Source organism: Podarcis pityusensis, assembly GCF_964106645.2.
Source record: "Podarcis pityusensis genome assembly, chromosome: 1".
NCBI lineage: Eukaryota > Metazoa > Chordata > Lepidosauria > Squamata > Lacertidae > Podarcis > Podarcis pityusensis.
Genome location: NC_138028.1, coordinates 122,466,418 through 122,480,275, shown reverse-complemented (window position 1 = coordinate 122,480,275; position 13,858 = coordinate 122,466,418). Strand labels below are relative to the sequence as shown.

Sequence of the window (13,858 nt, the reverse complement as noted above, 5' to 3'; positions counted from 1 at the left end):
CAAGAAGTCTCATGAGAAATGCAATTAATCTGTTTGAATTCGAAGAGACTTACAAAGTCAAATTAATATTCAGATCTCACTAGGCTCTGTGCGAAATATATACAGTACACCAAAATCTTACAATTACTGCTGGAAGCAATTTTGTACTACTAATCATTTTCGACTGTATCTCAACCAGTAATCTAAAAAGCGCAGAAAAGGAAAAAATCTTCATACTAATCTGCTAAATCATCTAATTAATTGATTTCCTCCCCAAATACCTTTAAAACTGCATGAAATTATGTCCTAGCCATAAAAGCTAAAATAGAGCATTCTATGCGTAAGTTACATGTCGAAAATGTTAATCTAAAACAAGGCTGCAGAGATTAAATTACAGTGGTACCTCAGGATGCGAACGGGATCCGTTCCGGAGCCCCGTTCGCATCTTGAATAGAACGTAAACGCGACGGTGCATCTGCGTGTGCACGGGTTGCGTTTTGCCACTTCTGCGCATGATCTCATTTTGAGCGTCTGCGCATGCGCAAGCGCGAAACCCGGAAGTAACGCACTCCGTTACTTCCGGGTTGCTGCGGAGCGCAACCTGAAAGCGCTCAACCTGAAGCACATTCAACCCGTGGTATGACTGTATTCCAATGTCACCTTTCCCAGCAGAGGTCCTAATTTGGTCCATGAGTTCATTATCCATGAAACCCCAACCTCTTGCCCCACACCTGATGACATATTACGCTGTATGTCAGGCAGGTAAAGGCATGGCTGTTAAGGAACAACCAGGAGCCTTAAAGTGCCCTCCTGACAGCACAGATCAGCACTGACAGGAAGTCTCTGTGGGATTGACTGCCCCAGGGAATTTTCTATCAGGAGCTTCCAGGTGGAAGCCCCACTTTCAGCAGGAATGTTACCCTGCAGCTATTTGCAAAAGAAGAAAGAAAAGAATCGTTTCCTTTGAAGTTGGGTTACCTGACATCATGGTGGTAATAGGTGATTGCTTGCCAAATGAACATTTTGCTAACCCTGATTTTTAAAAAAAATGAAGTACCCTTGGCATATGGACAGCTCTGCATTTTAAACTCAGTAAAATGTTAGCTCCATCATGACCACAGGAACAAAAGGGGATTTGCTTCTGCTGCCTGATGCTAAAGACATTTACTTGGGAATAAACACCATTTTGTTGTAGAAAAAAGATAATGCATATTTCTAAAGTAAAGCTAAGCTTCTGAAACAATCTCCATGTCTGACTGGCCACCCTGACTATATATCACTGCCTTTTAATGCTTGTGGCTCTAGGAAACACCTGATCATTTTCCAAACGAAAAAGCACATTGAGAGCCAGGGGAGGAATACTTTGACTCATTCCACACAAATATTACACAGTGTTAAAGGTTGCTCGATACTTAATATTATCTGGGAATTTACCATTCCTAATGCTTTTCAACATGGTTTTGCTTGATTTTGTGGCCCTGCACAGCACAGGTGTGAAGCCAAAATTTGTTTACAGTAGCCTGAATGCCTTCACTTCTCCTTTTGTTGTCTCTATCATTCTCCTCCAACTCCCCCTTTCCACTCTGAAGAAACAGCCTTTTTCATCTTCCCTTTCGTCCCAGTCCCCCTGCAGAGCTTCACCTGCTGGGATTAATTAGCGGTGCTTCTGACACCACGCAAACCATGCAAGCACTCACAATGACAATAAAACACAAAACACAACGGTAAAGCTGCAGCTGACAACAAGGCAAATCTTGCATTAACCTTGATTCTCCCCCACCCTATAAATATCTTCCTCTCAAAGGCTGCCTGTCATCAGCATATAGAAATCAAGTAATAACTTGCACATCTGAGCTGGTCCCTAGAGTGCCATCTTACACCACCTTGAGACAGGACACAGCCCTATCATTAAGCAGAGCAAAGCGGCTGTATCAGAAGGCAGCAGGCACTGGAGAAAGTGGGGAGATGCTAGCTGGGAGTTGCTGCCTGTTCTTCCTGAGCCCCAAAATCATTTCCTTCTGCTAGTGGCCAGAACTGTGTGTGCCAGCCTTCCGAAGCATGGGAACGATTGTGGAATATGGATATAAAATTTACAGTATGTTATGGTTTTAGATAAATTTATATGAAAATGATATATTGTTTGTATCTAACACCGAGTAAAGAAGAAGAAGAAGAGTTTGGATTTGATATCCCGCCTTTCACTCCTTTTAAGGAGTCTCAAAGCGGCTAACATTCTCCTTTCCCTTCCTCCCCCACAACAAACACTCTGTGAGGTGAGTGGGGCTGAGAGACTTCAAAGAAGTGTGACTAGCCCAAGGTCACCCAGCAGCTGCATGTGGAGGAGCGGAGACGCGAACCCGGTTCCCCAGATTACGAGACTACCGCTCTTAACCACTACACCACACTGGCAAACTGGCAAAAATGTATAAATCTAAATCAAACAAGTGTTGAAAATGTAAAGAAGGTTCTTTTTATCATGTGTGGTGGTCTTGTTGTATGGTTAAAGCTTACTGGGAAATGATATACAATGTATTGAAAAGGATGTTCAAAATAACTTTATTTTTTAAAAAACAGAAGCTTTTCTTTTCTTATAGGGACAAAACTACCTAAATTGTACAGAAATTTATTTATGTATGCTACTACAGCAGCAAGAATGCCAGTTGCTCCAAAGCGGAAAGAAGCAGAAGTCTCAGCAAAAGAAGAATGGATACAAAAACTTATCGAATATGCAGAAATGGTGAAACTTACCGGAAGAATAAGAAATCAAAATAACAAACTTTTTATAAAAGAATGGATATAAACTGTAAACAGATAAAAACATTAGCAGGATTATTTTAATAAACTGCCATTTTATAAGAGTATATATTTACAGTAGATAATTAAATGAAGAAGTTAAATGAATTTGGATAAGCAGAAGATATTAAAAATAAATTTAAGGAACTGCAGAAAGAGGGGGAAGGAAGTCAAACTTTTGAAATGTTAAATTGATTGTAAAATTAATGAAGTGTATAAACTTGAAAAGTATAAATAAAAACTAAGAAAGAAAGAAAGAAAGAAAGAAAGAAAGAAAGAAAGAACTGTGTGTGCCAGTCAGGCAGCCCTGAACTGCTGTCTTCCGGTACACTGGAGGATGGTGTCCCATCACCAGTGCTGAAGCTAAGATACAGCTGCCAGTCTAATGAAGCACTATTATGCGAAATGGGAGAGGAAATGACAGCTTGTTCTTCACCCAAGGCAGCATAAAATCATGGGCTGCTCCTGGATGTGACAAAGAAAAGCTGCAACCCAAGCTGAGTCGGAAGGATGAATACCTTTGTGCTCAAATAACCTGTCACAGTCCACTGTTGGAAGTTTCCCAAAGGAATTAGTTCCTCATCCCCCTTTAAAGTCCCCTATTAGATTACATCCTGGGCAATAAGGGGCCAGTAGCATGGGGTTCATAGAGACCTCCTACACTTTCCAGTAAGCACATGGATCCCCACATAGTTGTCTCTTTCCTTGGGCAAGCCTGAGATAATATGGGGACTCATAAATCCAGTAAAACAGATGAGGATGGACTCTTTTCTCCACACTGTAAGGACAACATCAAACCTTAGTAGTGGAATAACAGCTATAGGACCCCCTCTAACCCCAAGGAATAAGATTCCACAGAAGGCAGGTACAAATCTAGCTTCCTCACTGACCCTACAAAGCTGCTGTCCAGAGGAGGAGGGATGCAGAGATAATCTCCAGGACAAAGTCTCCTGCACCCGCTGCAACTATATCACTCTACCTCTCTAAGTTTGTTTTCTGTCCTGAGACTAGCTTTCTTCTGGCCAAAGCTCCATAGTCTGGGCCTGCAAGTCTTCTGACCAATGGTGAATGCACCAAGTAAACATTGTCTTTCCAATTCTAAGACTGTCAATGGCTGATTAACTATGGTGGTTGGAAAACATGACTAAATCATGTTAGATTCTTCAGATGAAACACAAACCCATGTAGCAAAGCATGAGCTTTGCCTCCCATAGTCAAAGGCTCCCCACATGCAATGCCCCAAGCTGTCATAAGAAACATGCAGTCAAACTGCATGGCTTTCTAGTCAAACCATGTGCTGCATCAACTATACTAATTTTTTAAAAAATAAAATAAAATTAGAATGTAATACCTTTCACATTATAAATAATTTACCCGTAATGTTATGTGCAAGCTGTGCAATTGTAATAGAGGCTTAACATGCCCGACTATGCAATTAAAAATGATAAAAGCAAGGTATGTCATCGTTTTAAATGTTTGCTATCACTAAAACAAGGTCAAAAGGAGGGCTTGCAGATCTGAGGTATTTGCACAATCTCTTCCTGCTCCCCTAAAAGTCAACGTGGGAGAGTTTTGGCTAACTTTCTGTAGCCAATCAAAAAATCACTTATTTAATACAAAACAACAACAACAACAACAACACACACACACACACACACATATATATAGATGATAGATATGAAGTTGCAAGTTGCCCTTAAAAGTATAAAAAAACAAATTTGAGGGACCCAGCACAGATCTATGCCACTTGTTTGCTCTTGGCTTCGAGAACTTTGAGGTTTACTTAAAAGTAATTCTAACAGGCCAGACCCTACCATCAGGCAAAGTAAGGCTACTGGTTGAGGCATCAGATTTTAGGTGTTGTGGAAGGGCAGCAAATTATTAGTTGTTTAATTTATTGCTAATGTATTTTTTATTCCAAGGGAGAGAGACTTGTGGGGTTTTCTGCCTCGAGCACAAGAATAACTTGGCCAGCCTTGGGTGTTATGCACCTTGACTTGTTGAGGGGGAGCACCATTTGTTGCTCCACCTAAAGCATAAAATGTATTGGACCAGACCTGAATGCTGAACCAAGTTGCAGGTGATCTTCCTTCTTTTCTTTTAGCCAATGTGTGATCTTGCACACGGCCAGCACTAGGTAGCTCTGCTGGATTCTGTATCCACATATCCCTTTCAGGACCGGTCCTATTATGAGGGAGAGTAAGGCAGCCACCTCAGGTGGCAGATATTGAGAGTGGACATAATTGTTTGAGCCATGCAGCCTGCCCTGAACCTCCTAGGCTAGACTGCTCCCTTCAGAAGCAATTGATGTTGCCAGCCTGCTCAACTTTCGTGCATGGAATTGGGGAGGATGTCTTTGGAATGAGGGAGGAGTCTTCAGGCAGTAACTTCTTCAGTCATTGCAAGGATTTGCACTTGAACAGAATGAGTTAGTTGGATACCACCCTTTATCTTTAAATGAGACAGCCATGATTTAAACAGGGGGTGTCTTCAAAGAGGGCTGAATACTGTAGGATGCACCTTAAAGGGGAAACTCCACTACAAAATTGCAGTTAGTAATATTTTCCCCACACATAACTGATCTCGCACTCCATTTCCCCCAATCCCCATCACCAGACTCTTAAGATATTGTTCAGACAGTGGAAAAGCTCCTATTTTGTTGTGCAAGCCCTGATACTGACCGGGACAACTTCTGAATCCTCTATAGCCCCTAACACATTGTTAGCACCATAGAAACATTACACTAATTCATTTATGATTAGTTCAGAACAATGTAGCTGCTCTTTACTTACAAGGACAGGAGAAATGATTATACACACCATGCATGGCCCACTAATATTGGCTTGGCTTGCTGACCAGACACTATTCATGCTCACCACCAAACCTGTCCCTTTTCCTCTCCTTCTTGAAGTCCTCCGGCAGGTGGAAAGGGATAGGTTTATTTTACTGGAATACAGAAAGACAGCCTACTGTTTCTTATCTCCTCCAGACTGCAATGCAACTAAGACCTCAGAAGAAGGATGTACTGTATTAACGTAATTGACCAGATGACGCTGTGCTATATACCCTTATCAGGGTCTACCTAGCCAAGCATAGCAACAAAATTCCCAACCTCTGAAGAAAGTCCAGGGATGCTATTTAAGTGTTGCCGAGGGCAATGTGCACTGCATTTCATCTTCACTGCTGATGAGAGCAGGTATTTTTGCAGTAGCAAAAGCAGGATTTCTAGGAATAACTTGGAGCACTCATATTAAAGGGGTTGGTTTTCTTCCCCTTGGTATGTGTTTTACGCCATTAAGGAGAGAACTGAAAATTTAGGCTACAGTTCTACATATAATCCACCTGGGGAAAGTTCTGCTAAACTCAATGGGATTCCTTCTGAAGAATAGGTCACTTTGCCAACTCCTGTTCATCAGAACCACCCACTCATAGCACTTTCCACCTGTCCAGTAAAGAGCACCGCCTTGGCAATCTGCACATTGTTGAGAGCAGTATTTTGCTAACATCAGAACATACTTTTTTCTTGAATACCTTTCTTTAAACAAGTCTATAAAAGGTAAAGGGACCCCTGACCATTAGGTCCAGTCGTGACCGACTCTGGGGTTGTGGCGCTCATGTCGCTTTACTGGCCGAGGGAGCCGGCGTACAGCTTCCAGGTCATGTGGCCAGCAAGACTAAGCCGCTTCTGGCGAACCACAGCAGCGCACGGAAATGCCGTTTACCTTCCCACCGCAGCAGTACCTATTTATCTACTTGCACTTTGACGTGCTTTCGAACTGCTAGGTTGGCAGGAGCAGGGACCGAGCAATGGGAGCTCACTCCGTCGCAGGGATTCGAACCACCAATCTTCTGATTGGCAAGCCCTAGGCTCTGTGGTTTAACCCACAGCGCCACCAGCATCCCAACAAGTCTATAGAAATGCTTTTTTAAGCATAGTGTGGTGTTATAAACCAGATATTGTATGCAATCAGAGTCTTCATATTCTTTGAGGGTGTCATGGCTCTGGAATCAGATTCCTCATCTTCAGGGAATGTGGGTGAGGACTATGAAGCAGAAGGGGCAGGGGCCCTCTGCTCCAGTCTGAGGATGTGGCACGGTCATCCTCTGACTTAGAAGACTCCACTGTATAACATTCACACTCAGTTGCAGTAGGAGATTACTGGAGAAGGCTGGGCCTTTTGAGCAGAGCAGCTACTACTATTTATCGGCTCAGTTTTGGCTTGTTCGTTGCTAGTCCAATGTCAGAGCTTTGCGTTCCCCAGAGCATAGCCTACACCTTCCCTCTAGCCTGAACCCTGCCTTGACTCACTGTGTCTTGTCTTGCAGCCTGTTTACGATTGCCAGGCCACAGAGCACAAGTGTCACTATGATGAAACTCACTGCTGCAGTTAAGGGTCAACTGTGCTTGCTTGCTTTGTGCACATTCATCATCATTATTGTTGTTGTTTTCATTTCATTTCATTTCTATACTGCTTTGTATTTTTAAGGGGGACGGACCTCAAAGCAGTCTGCAACCTACATTAAAACATCAAATGAAACAATCCAGAATAAAACATTGCTGAAGAAAGTCAGGTATAAAGTATATATTCAAAGCAACTAACAGGATACAAAAGTATTATCTTAAAAGATTTCTGAAGAAAACATAAAGTAAGTCAAATATAAGATGAACCTTTAAAGAAGAATAATTAGCAAGAGAATAAAAGATTCTATACATTAAGCTTGAAATAATTTTGTATACGTTATTTTGTATACCGCTTTGAGGTTTGTTTGTCTGACAAATCAAGTGGTATACAAATTTATGAAGTAAATTCTATTCAGTTAAATTGTCAATATCTGTAGTTTTTGCATTTCATTTCTCTTTAACCTTTATGCTTACAATCCGTTCCCCTCCTCCACCAGCCCTGTATATATGTACCTACAACTGAGTATTGCAATTCATGCATCTGAATGAAATGGACTCTAGTCTACAAAACTTTGTTTGTCTTTAAGGTGCCACAAGGCACTTTTTCCCCCTTTTTTACTATGGTTGGTGATAACATAGTGAAACGTTATTAAATTTAGAGCAATGTAATATAAACATACGGAGAGAAGCATTGCTCACGCTCTTCATTAGCAGTTAGTCACAGTGCTAGGATGCAGTTTTGCCATGTGCATTGCTCTTTTTTAAAAGAGGTTTGCTGAAGTGTGCAAAGTTCACATGGAAGACTATGGCAATGAAACAGGTCAGCAAGCCCATTAGCTGTACCTGAACAGTTTGCATCACAAGAGTGGAGGTGCTGATCTCTATTAAAACTACCTAAGCTGAATGTGGAAAGATTTATATCACATTGCAAGAGTGAGCATTCTTGCCTCTGTTACAGCTGCCTGCAACCATACTAATTGGAGCAGAGATTATTGTGGATTTACACGTTATCATAGGGGTGAAAGCATTTTTGCTGACTTAACTACCTTTTAAAATTAATCACTGCCATTCATTCCCTATGTAGCTCATAGTAATGGACTTCTGATTTACATGGGTTGTAAGGGCTGTGGTCCTGTTGTAGAAATATTGTTCTAATGCAACACATATTTGCCTTTGCAATTAACGTCGTTGCTTTTTTATAATACAAAAAAAAAATATTGCATGCCTGAGAACTTTTTATTTTAATTATCAGCATTTGCCTACCAGTGCTCTCGAAACATTTTTCATTCAATTTACAGATTGAGCAGTGGTAGAAGCAGACAAAACTGCTACAGAGAATGAGACAAAACATTTTATTCCCTAAAATCCATGTTTTGTCCCAATTTATCACCAAGCTTAGCGTTCCATATAGTATTACAGCTCTTCCAGAAAAAAACAAAAAAACATTTCCATATTTGTAGTTAACAGTAAGAGACCTCCTGCAAAATATAAATCACAATATCAAGGAAGAGCCTTTTCCACTGAATAATGCAAGCAGGGAAAATCTAAAACAGTTTGGAAGAAATTGCAAAAAAAGGGGGTATCTGAATCGGGGTAGAAATTCCCCAGGCACCAGCCGTATGTCTAATTACAACCACGTGGATGATATCCGGTTGCCAGGTTGGCAACTGACATCTCCATCTGGCTGGCCCCTCCAGCTTTCTTAAGCAGGTAAGCAGGTAAGCAGAAGAGCTCATTTACTGCATTCATATCCCACTTTTCTCTCCAATGAGCACATGGTTCAACCCCCCTTAGGTAAAGGTAAAGGGACCCCTGACCATTAGGTCCAGTCGTGGATGACTCTGGGGTTGCGGCGCTCATCTTGCTTTATTGGCCAAGGGAGCCGGCGTACAGCTTCCGGGTCATGTGGCCAGCATGACTTCTGGTGAACAAGAGCAGCGCACGGAAATGCCGTTTACCTTCCCGCCGGACTGGTACCTATTTATCTACTTGCACTTTGACGTGCTTTCAAACTGCTAGGTTGGCAGGAGCAGGGACCGAGCAACGGGAGCTCACCCCGTCGCAGGGATTCGAACCGCCGACCTTCTGATCGGCAAGCCCTAGGCTCTGTGGTTTAACCCACAGCCCACCCGCGTCAACCCCCCCTTATCCTACAACAATCCTGTGGAGTAGGTTAGGAGGCTGTGACTGGCCCAATGTCACCTAGCGAGCTTCATGACTGAGTGGGGATTTGAACTCTGATCTCCCAGGTCCCAGTCAGACACTAATCACTAACACCACACTGGCTTCCTAGAGTACTTCTGCTGCTGGGCAGCTATATCAATTAAGTAGATAAATATGGGGAAAGCAAAATTTCCCTTAGAGAAGCATCTGAAATATTTTCCTTGAAGCTTGAATTCGTTTTATTCCGGATTGTTTTATCTGATGTTTTAATGTGTTGCAAACCTCTCTGATATTTTTTCTTTTCTTTAAAATATAAATATTTTCTTTAAAATATAAATATTTTCTTTAAAATATAAATATTTTCTTTAAAATATAAAATGAATAATAACACTAATAATAAACTTCATTGTAAAAAAATGAATTGCCTAGACATTTTGCGGCGACAACCGTAAACTAAGGTGCCATTTGGGGGGCAATTAGCTAATACAGAATATGAGTTTCCAACAATGATCTGATTTAAACGAAAAGGCAGAAGTCAATTACAACATGCCCATTCAGAGAGAGTCAACATGTTTGAAAAACTAAATTCTTTCATCAAAGGCAGCCAAAAATGTAGGTTCTGCTTCACCATTTAGGTCAGTTGTTTACTAGAATGTAAGCCTGAAAATATATAAGGCAAGTTGCTCTGTCTTTACAACTAGAAAAGGAGCAATTTGTTAAAAGCAGTGGGGGAAGCAGCTGATCATCTGAAAGGCCAGCAAGCAAACCTTCATCAGTTTCAATCACATTAACATTTTACTTCTCAAGTTTAAGGACTACATTTTCTCTCCTAAAAGCAAAAGCACATTTTTAAAAAAGGGTTTTTTATACAAAGCACTTGATCCCACTTGGCATTAGGGAATTAAGAGTCATTTCATTTATGTATTAAGTTAAAAGGTTTTTATACATTTGTCATTTCAATTATTATTTGTTCTTTTCTGCTTTCTTTCCTTGTGAAGCTGTTCAGAATGGAAAAGATCCCCTGAAAATTAGTGCCGTTGTCAATGCTCCAAGTAGCTTGTCAACAAAAAAAGGCAAGCTAAACAAAAGGAACCACCAGAAATATGGTTAAATGTGTACAGAGCTTTTAAATTAAAACCCATACCACCTAGGGAAAAAATTATGTATTGGCCGTTTTATAGAAACATTTTTCTTGCAAAACTTAAAGCTTCTTAACATATTGACTAAAGGGGGGGTGGCGAATCAAAGAAGTCTATTTTCAATTAAGAAGCAAACCATTTAAATTGTCACACAGAGGCTATCAACAGCACCCAGTTATGTAACAGCCATCCCATCCGAAATGAAGTGTTAGTGACACCATTAACCTTCCCAAGGAAAATACTTCCTTTCCTTTCTTTAAATATTTCCTGGTTTTTCTGTAAGGTTGGTTCAAAAGAGGCCAAAGGAAGTAAGATCTCCAGCAACCTAATTCTCCAGAAAAATTAGATAAGAACAAAGCTCAAAATCAAAATAAGCCAAATCCTAAACATTGCCAGCTGGTTCATATTTTTCTATGGCAGCTATATTTAAGCAAAAAGGCAAGTAAGTCCCTGTACAGCACAAGGCCCTATACAAAAATCTAGTCATTTGTAGCCTCGCACCCAAGAATTTAATCAAGACATCAACCTGGTGTCAGAAGCAAAACATTCAAGAAAAGGCAACTGAACTATACGTAATATATAAACTGAAAGGATGCCTATGACTGGCTTATGTCCAATACAACACGCTCAAATGCTTTCAACTAAACCAGTTGACAGAACGCACTCCTGAGCCACCTTTCTCCTTTTTCCTGCAAAATCCTTCTGAATTTGACTCTTTGCCACCTGAAACATCAAAAGTCAAATGCTTCCACAGATTCAGAGGCTGATTGAACTACACAGAGGTTTCAGGAGTTTGCTGCCGTTTTTCCCCCCCACACCGTAATTCTAAGTCCCAGGGCAGCCGACCCCGGACTGGCCTTTCATAAGGAAATCCTTGTGTAATCGCCCTGTATGTGCGCACGCACGCATGTGCGTATGTGCATTAAACACAGAGTGTGAGTTCTGGAGGAGACGATGGCCATAACGGTACAGAGGAACCTGACACATCTGCCATTATCCTGCATGCTGCGGGAAACCGCACACAGGCAAGGCCAGGTGACTTTGTGCCAGGGGTGCCAACTTGATTAAAATATTGGGGGGGGCAGGTAAGCCCCACCCCACATCACAACAAGGTGTGGCACATGCACACCATTTGAATGGCAATGCCTGTCAACTTTAGGGGGGCTCCACCCCCTCCAATATTTTATGGGGGGGGAGAAGGGACCACAGGCCCCTGGGAGTTGGCTTGTGGTTTCCTCCATCCCTTTCCATGGATGCAAAGGATGCCGCCAAGACTCTGGCTGCCTCGAGGAAATGACATAACAATGCCATGGGTGCGTGTGCGTATTCCTCGTATTCCTCCTCCTCCTCCTCCACCACCACCAGCAAAACTGACTCACGTTTGCATCCTGTATCTTCCCCTGTGGCCAAGATGCTGTGGGAAGGGCGCGCGCGCGCCTGGTGGCGCCCAGCAAGCAAGCCAGCAGCCCACGCAAACAAAAGCAGCATCTCTCCCTCCATCCTCCTACCTGCCGTGGGAGGAGCAGCAGCAGCAGCAGCAGCAAATAAACCCGCACCCACCCGAGGCATCCTTTCCATTCAACTCACCTCCAGCAACGCCGTCTGCAGCCGGGCACCTGCGCGAGGGGTGGAAGGAGAAACAAGGCCCGGGGGGGAGGGCGGAGAGGTTGCCAGCCGCCGCTGCTGCGCTCCGCTAGGCGAGGACTCGGCGCCCGCCTTGCTCTCCTCCATGCAGCGAGCGACACCTCTCTCTCTCTGGCGAAGGATGCTGAGGAGAGGAAGGGAGGAAGGGAGAGGCTGCCCCAGTCCTTGAAGAACAGCCCCCACCCTTTCGTCTTCCCTTCAACCTGAGGCGCTGCTGCTGCTGCTTCCTAAACCTTTTTTTTTTTTTTTGCCTGCCTCTTCTCCCTCGCGCGCGCTCCCGGCAGCCGCCTCAACGTCCCCTCAGCCTGCGCCTTCTCTGGCGCCTGGGCGCGGGCATCTTCCTTGTTGACGAGGCTGCTCCGTCCTGGAAAAGGCGGGAGAGAAAGGAGGAGGGAAGGAAGGAAGGAAGGCGAGAGACCCGCCTGTGCTCAAGGGAGAGGCAGGCCGAAGGAAGCAACCGCAGCAGCGGCAGCGGCTTTCGCCTCAGCGAAAGGCTGCGGGCGGCGAAGGCGAGAGCGCCAAAGCGCGACTCGGTGCCATGTTCTCCTCCGGCGGCGCCGAGGAGGAATGGAGAGAGACGGGGGTGACTGAGGGGAGGCGCGCGCGGCGTTTTCGCTGCCCAGGGCGGTGCGGAGGCAACGGGAGGGGCGCGCGGCGCTGCCTGCGCTGAGGTGAGAGAGAGAAAGGCGAGACGGAGCTTTAAGGAGAACCGCAGCAGCTTGCGCAAACAGACGCTCTCCAAGCGCGAAAGCCGCCGCCGCCGCTACATTCCTTCCTCGTCGCCTCTGCCTTTTTGCTTCCCTCCCAGCTGCTGCTGCTGCCTGTGGGTGGGGAGCTAACCCTAACCTCCACCTCTTTGCAGGGGCTGCGGAGGGAGAATTGTGGGTAATCCAGCTGCGCTCCTTCCCTCGCTCTCTTGGGGTCTTTCTGCCTCTCCTCCTCGAAGCCGCCTTCCCCGTCGGAAGCCAGGGCGGACGCCGCCCCCTAGAGCAGCTGCCCGGGAGCGCGGCGAGGCGTCCGGGCGCCGCCAGCTGCCGCCAGGAGTCTCGCTCCCTCCCATAAGGGGAGAGCTCCCCGCGTGGGGGTGTTTCTTTAAACTGGTTTTACACAGCCCTTCAACATTTCTCCGATGGAAATAGGGGTGTCCTATACATCTCTTTTACATCTTAGCAAGGCTACTCCGAGGCATAGCTGTCAACTTACAGATTTGAAAATAAGGGACCAGCAGCCTCGGTAATAAGGGATCAGCAGCCAAAATGCGGGATTTTGCTTGACTTATGCATAAATCCGGCACTCATTGAGCCATGCTGCTTTGACTGCGACTGTGTTTTGCAGGGGGTTGGACTAGACGATCCTAAGGGTCTACAACTCAGACCAAAAAAGAGTGGCAGACAAAACTGATGAGATGGCAAAGCTGACAGGCAGAATTAGAAACCAGGAAGAGGACCTCTTTAATAAAGAATGGGGGAAGTTTATAATTTATTTGAAAAGCTGTTGTAAAGAGTTACATACATTAGTAGGATTGACAGAAAACTTGTAGTAAAAATTTGAACTATGGATGGACAAATGATTTATAAAAATAGAGTTATGAAAGGGATGCAGAGGGGGAAGTCACTACATTAAGATGCTGCGCTGGTTGGAGGGGATGCTAAGCAGCACGTCGGGGCTGCTGTCGTCCTGGCGCGAGGAGTTCCATCGGCCCTTCCCTGCCCGAGAGAGGGGGAGGGAGAGAGACTCT

General features: G+C 44.1%; 1 protein-coding gene across 4 annotated transcripts in view; it reads right to left on the bottom strand.

Moving 5' to 3' along the window:
* Positions 1 to 13,443, bottom strand: part of HECW2 (HECT, C2 and WW domain containing E3 ubiquitin protein ligase 2) — a 197,397-nt gene extending 183,954 nt beyond the window's left edge. For 2 of the 4 annotated variants that reach the window (XM_081023230.1, XM_081023231.1), the window contains exon 1: positions 12,064 to 13,443. The gene's annotated coding sequence lies outside the window, so the exon portion shown is untranslated. Of the gene's footprint in view, positions 1 to 11,855; positions 11,876 to 12,063 lie in introns of those variants that run through there. The other 2 variants (XM_081023226.1, XM_081023227.1) reach the window with 2 other exon arrangements.
* Positions 13,444 to 13,858: the final 415 nt, after the last annotated feature.